The sequence below is a fragment of the Miscanthus floridulus genome, chromosome 1, assembly GCF_019320115.1.
Source record: "Miscanthus floridulus cultivar M001 chromosome 1, ASM1932011v1, whole genome shotgun sequence".
In the NCBI taxonomy this organism is placed as follows: domain Eukaryota; kingdom Viridiplantae; phylum Streptophyta; class Magnoliopsida; order Poales; family Poaceae; genus Miscanthus; species Miscanthus floridulus.
The window spans coordinates 181,538,745-181,544,744 of record NC_089580.1 but is presented as its reverse complement, the minus strand read 5'-3'; the positions used below and the strand labels follow the sequence as shown (position 1 = coordinate 181,544,744).

Here is a 6,000-nt window from a genome sequence, read left to right as displayed (position 1 = left end):
CAAGAGGGTGTGAGGACTCACTAAATGAGCCCCTTAGTGCTTTTGGATTACTTTGGCGCCAACCCAACCCCTATACTTTTTGAGGCGATTGGCTTATAAGTAGCGAGAAGAGCCCCTAGGCGCTTTTTAGATTTCTTTGGCTCCAATCCCATACCTTTTGAGGCAAGGAGCTATAAACGATGAAATGAGCCCCTCGACACTTTTAGATTAGTTTGGCACCGACCCCATACCTTTTGAGATGATGCAGTAAGGAGTCATGAATTGAGCACCTAGGTGCTTCTTTAGATTACTTTGGCGCAAACCCCATACCTTTTAAGGTGAAGGGGTTAGAAACGATGAAATGAGCCCCTCAACACTTTTAGATTAGTTTGGCACCAACCCCCATACCTTTTGAGGCGATGGGGTAAGGAGTCATGAAATGAGACCCTCGGTACTCTTTACCCTCCTTCTCCAGCGGCTGGTACAACATGCTGTTGACGAGGCCCTTTTCTTCCTTGGTGACGTCTCTACCATCTGCATATAGGTGATTGCTTAATTCACATGACCATTGCAGACAAGACAAGATCAAGAGGGAATCACAGTATAGTGCACAGTACATTGGGAAGGCAAAGAAGTTGCTAAAGCTGCATCTGAAGCCGCTCTTGTGCCGCTGGAATACGACGACTATTTTAGTGTTGCCACACCTGGCACTGGCCACAAACTCGGCGCTGTCTAGTGCCACGAACTCCCTAGACTTGGGCATGTCCCCTGACTCTGCCCCCACATGAGGGACAACAGCTTGGAGTCCACCTCCACCATGGCCTCATCATAGAAGAAGTCGAGTCCAGGAAATTGCATGCCTAGGAGTATACGCGCAACGTTGAGTCCACGAATTTATCCATGTGTGTGTGTGTGTGGGTGGGGGTTGCAAGTGCTAAAAGATTGGAAGGTAGGATTGAGAATTGTTGGAGATGTGTTTTTTTTCAATCTTACCGAAAATCAAGGATTAGGAGATTATTTTGGAAACCCTTGGAGGTGCTCTTAGCTAGCTAATTTTCAATACTAATGGGTTTAAACGAGCCCCTAGTATAAAAAATTCCATTTCTACCCAACCTATTACTAACCCATGCCAACAATGGATGGTGCGTAGCTCGCATGTCATAGAACTCACACTTCAAGATATTTTTTTTGCAAACCGTCATAACATCATTTCACTATTCTTAAAAAATGTCATTTCACTGATGGTATGGTGAATTGGTGATGATGAATTGAATTAGAGAAGCTATACCACGCCAGGGTGTTTTGGAACAATTCAACGCCCGATTTGTAGGATGCCTGATTTGGAGCATGTTGACGGTAGTTAACAACTAATATAAACAGTCAATTAAACATGTATAAGGGCATAAAATATAATCACTAATGAAGGTTTATGGGTTTAAACTAATAAATTCCATAAGTTTTGGTGAATCTGTGCTTTCGTAGGGTTTAATCAGAAAACCACCAAGGAGGACCTGATCGTCAAAGAAAATACGGAGTTCCACCGTGGTACCTACGTGGGAAGACTCTAGAAGGGTCTAGAAGCCACGTCACCAAAAGCGGAGGGCCACCCCCTAATAGGTGGGGCTGCTCGGCCCCTATGGGCCCCACCTATCAGCTAGCTTCGTATGCCGGTCTCCCACCGCCTTTGAGGATGCATCTAGGCCGTTGCTTAAGTCGGTTTGATCCAAGGGCTCACATTAGACCCTCAGGGCTATATAATCTAGCCCCTACCTCTCCCCCTAGGAATAACCCTAGTCATCAAGTCATTTGAGAAGATAGAAACCCTAATCTCCTCAGAGCTCCTCCTCCTCCGTAGCATAGCTAGTTAGGATAGATCTAGAGGGAGGCAAGTAGGACTTCGTTTAAATTCCCGATCTTGTCAAGAGTGTGGTTCGGTATAAACTTTGTACCCCTCTCTCTCTTATTTCTCCATTATTTTTATATGTTAGTTACAATTGTTATGACAATCCTAGCATTTATCTTATTCATGTTCTTCATTATGATGTTCAACGTCTACTTTGATTATATATTTAGTATAGCTAGTTTATCATTGTGTTTATGCATAAGTTCGTATAGCGCTCACTCTAATGTATACGGGGTGGGTGGTCGACATTGTGTAAGCGTGGTGCTTATACGTTGTTTACCTATGGATACACCCTATATTCTGGGTCATGTGGTAGATCGTGGATGTGACACTCCCGTTGAGTTCTTTGTAGTCCACTCCCCGAATATAGGTACAAGTTATGAAGGTAGAACAAGCTCTGCCCTCAATCTTCCTTAGTAATATCCCTTAGGTGTAGATATGATGATCTTACCCATGATTACTAGGTGTAATTGCACTAATCAAATGTATGCTTTGACTTATAATTAAGAAAGACTTAGGAATTATACCTCTAATATTCTACCTGACCATGCTATTGCTATAGAAATGAGTGCTTTGAGTGATTTATCATTGTCATTACTTATCATTTATACATCTCTTATCTTATGACTTACCCCTATTGTGAGTAGAATATTGGCTATGGTTTATTTCTCCTTCAATAATATAAGTTATCAATACATATCCATGCTAGACCTTCCCAGTGGTAAAAATATAAATAACGATACCTGAAATACTCTCGGATAAAATGCTACAATAGTATATTATCTGTTTGCTTGCAGATACTTTGTATTCATAGATTTATATATATTCTCTCCAATCACTTGCATTAATAAGAACTGTTTAGTGTTATTCTAGTAATACTATGTAGTACAAACACATATCTCTGGCATCATCACTAGGGTTGACAACCTAGTAAAGCAAGGAGGTACAGGTTTATGATAGGTGGCTAAGTACTTAAAACAAGTGATATGTTAATAAACACCAACAAGCATTTTTGATGCCATTGTCGGGAAAGGTAACTAGCAAAGGAAGTATTGATAAACTTATACTTATTGATGGGATCGAGATAACCATTGACCTCTGCTCAAACAGGCTTACCCTTGTTTTGTCTACTTGTGTATCTTATGAAGGGTAATGTATGACCGATTTTTACCTTCCAACAAACTACGTTGAAGATCTAGAAGCATTAATCAGGAAGACCAGAGCTAAGCTCAAGAAAGTCTCAGCATTAAAGTTGAAAGACAACCATATAATGTGAAGCTTAACACCAGAATTTGAAGCCATGGCTAACATGACTCTCCATGAATTCTCTACTCCAACTATGGCCAACATTCGTACTGGACTGACAGTCAATATCGGAGATAATGGATTCGAGCTTAAGCCAGCTCTCATCAATATGGTGCAAGCAAACCAGTTTTATGGAAAGGCACATGAAGATGCAAGTGCACATCTCCAACACTTTCTAGAGATCTGCTGCACCTTCACCATCAAAGGAGTAACCCAAGATGCCATACTACTTTGCCTCTTCCCATTTTCACTTTTGGGGAAGGCGAAGTAATGATTTTATGCTAATAATGATAGAAATACTACATGGGATAACTGCTTCACTGTCTTTCTAGCAAAGTTCTTTCCCATAGGCAAGACCAATGTTCTGATTAGGAGAATTTCAAGCTTTTAACAACAACATGATGAATCTGTCCCTAAGGCATGGGAATGCTTTTAAGATTATATTACGGAATGTCCTCATCATGGGATAGAGAATTAGCTACTCATACAGACTTTCTATCATGGGCTGACCAATAGTACCCATGAGACTATGGATGCTGCTGTTGGAGGTGCATTCATGTCACTTACACTTCCAGGTGTGACCACTTTTGTGGAGAAGATGGCCTCCAACCAAGGCTAGAATGAAGAATGTGTTTAGACCCGCAAGAGAGGTGGAGGTATGCATCAACTCAAGGAGGTAGACATGCTATATGCCAAGATGGACCTACTGATGAAGAAGCTTGAAGATCGAGCCAATGAGAAGCAAGAAGTCATGTGCATTCATGATTCTCGCATGACATGTGAAATGTGTGGAAGCACTGGGCATTCACGGAATAACTACCCTGAGACCCATGAGGATGTGAATTTTGTCAACAACAACAATTACTCTCGTCCTCAGCAGAATCAAGGATGGAACCAGCAACAAAGGCCGAACTACCAAGGTAATTATCAAGGTAACTATCAAGGTAATAATTTTAATAATTTCAATCAACCATCCTTGAGAGAATTAATTGCTGGTTAATCAAAAATTATGGAGGGATTATCTAGAAAGGTAGCTTCCAATGATAAAATTCTAAAGAACATAAATAATAGAATGGATAGTTTTACTTCTGTCATTAAGAACCAACATAGCTTTAATAAAATGATAGAATCACAAATAGCTCAGCTGGCGGCTGCTGTTCCTCCGTCCGATAAAGGTAAGATTCCAGGGCAACCAGAAGATCTAGAAACTACAAATCTTGTCGATATTCACAATGCAGCTTATTACTACATAGAGCCATCGACAAGAAGGTGGATAGATTATATCTTGCATGAGAAGAAGAGCGATCTAGGAAGACCTGTCATCCGCGTCGCCATTGGACCTCACATCTTCTAGGAAGCTATCTGTGACTTCGGAGCAAGTGTCAACATCATGCCTAAGGTAATTTATGATCGAATTAATGGAGATGCTTTGTTGTACACAAATATGCATTTGCAGCTTGCAGATCAGTCACTCTATTACCCCAAGGGAGTTCTTGAAGATGCCATTATTTGAGTGGAACAATCATATGTTCCCGTGGACTTTGTGGTTTTGGAAACAAATGGAGATGTAAGGGCACCCATTATTTTGGGCTGACCTTTCCTAAGCACTACAAAAGCCATCATCTACGTGGATAGTGCCAAGATTTGTTTCACGATCAAGGATAAAAAGGAGAAGTTTTCTTTCAAGAATCACATCTTGCAATCTTCTAGTCATCCACAAAAGGCATACCTGCCCAAAGAGACAACAGTGACCAAGAAGAAGAACAAGAGGAGAAGAAGGAAGAACAAAGCCAGACAACCACATGAAGAGACAGTCAATATGATCCACACACTCAGATCAGAGTACGACCACCTCCTCACTTCACCATTCCTTGCCAAGAAGGATGATTCAGGCGTACCAACGATCGAGTGTATCATTGTGCAAAGAATGTTCCATAAGACCTTCTACAACATTAGATCGGGGGTCAACATAATGTCCAAGGTAAAGTATAAATATTTATTCGATGATTAACCTTTGTTCCCTATGTATATGCAATTATAGATGGTGGACCAATCAATCTGATTCCTGGATGGGATAGTGTCAGAACGAAAATGTGTCAACACATAGCAAGCCAAAAGGGTCTGCTCGATGGAGCTGGAGATCCGCCAGGCTTCAACGTAGGGATAATTGATCTTGCATATTCCTCTCTAGATGTGCCAGTCAATTTGACCCTGCAATTGATAAGGAGAGAAAGTTTATCAGTAATTTAAGGTGGAACATGCCAGTCTATACCCAGATAGTTCCAAGTGTGCCACTTCAGGAGCAGCCATACGGGAAGAACGATTAAATAGCCGATATGCATAGAAATCGGCTGTTACGGACTAAAAAGCTCGTGGGTAGTGATTGATTTTATATTGACAAGTACAATACATGTATATGTAAATGAGATCACCAGCTAGGTGAATATTACCAGTATGAATCATTGAGCCGATGAATCTAACAAGAAAGGATATAACACGTGAACAAATTAACTATCTAATACAAACGGATCTATAGACGCTCTGAATATAATCTATTACCATCAACAATGAGGTTTGACCGGATCGATGGCAGCTATCATGATAATAACAAACTAAAATTAAAGAATCCATAAAACCATCTACACTTCGATAGGCCTTCCGAAAGACATGCTATACGTGAAGGCTCGGATGAATCGGCTAAAATAGCCGATTTAGGTGAAGAGAACTATAACGTGTGAACAATTGACTATTTCATGTAGACAGACCTATGGACTCATCAAACCTAACCTGCTATCTCTAACAGTGGGGTTTGA

At 40.8% G+C, this 6,000-nt stretch overlaps 1 non-coding gene across 1 annotated transcript; it reads right to left on the bottom strand.

Moving 5' to 3' along the window:
* Positions 1 to 3,548: 3,548 nt before the first annotated feature.
* Positions 3,549 to 3,655, bottom strand: LOC136511205 (small nucleolar RNA R71). Its single transcript, XR_010772662.1, has one exon. It is a non-coding gene; the product is annotated as a small nucleolar RNA R71 (small nucleolar RNA).
* Between the last annotated feature and the right edge of the window lie 2,345 nt (positions 3,656 to 6,000).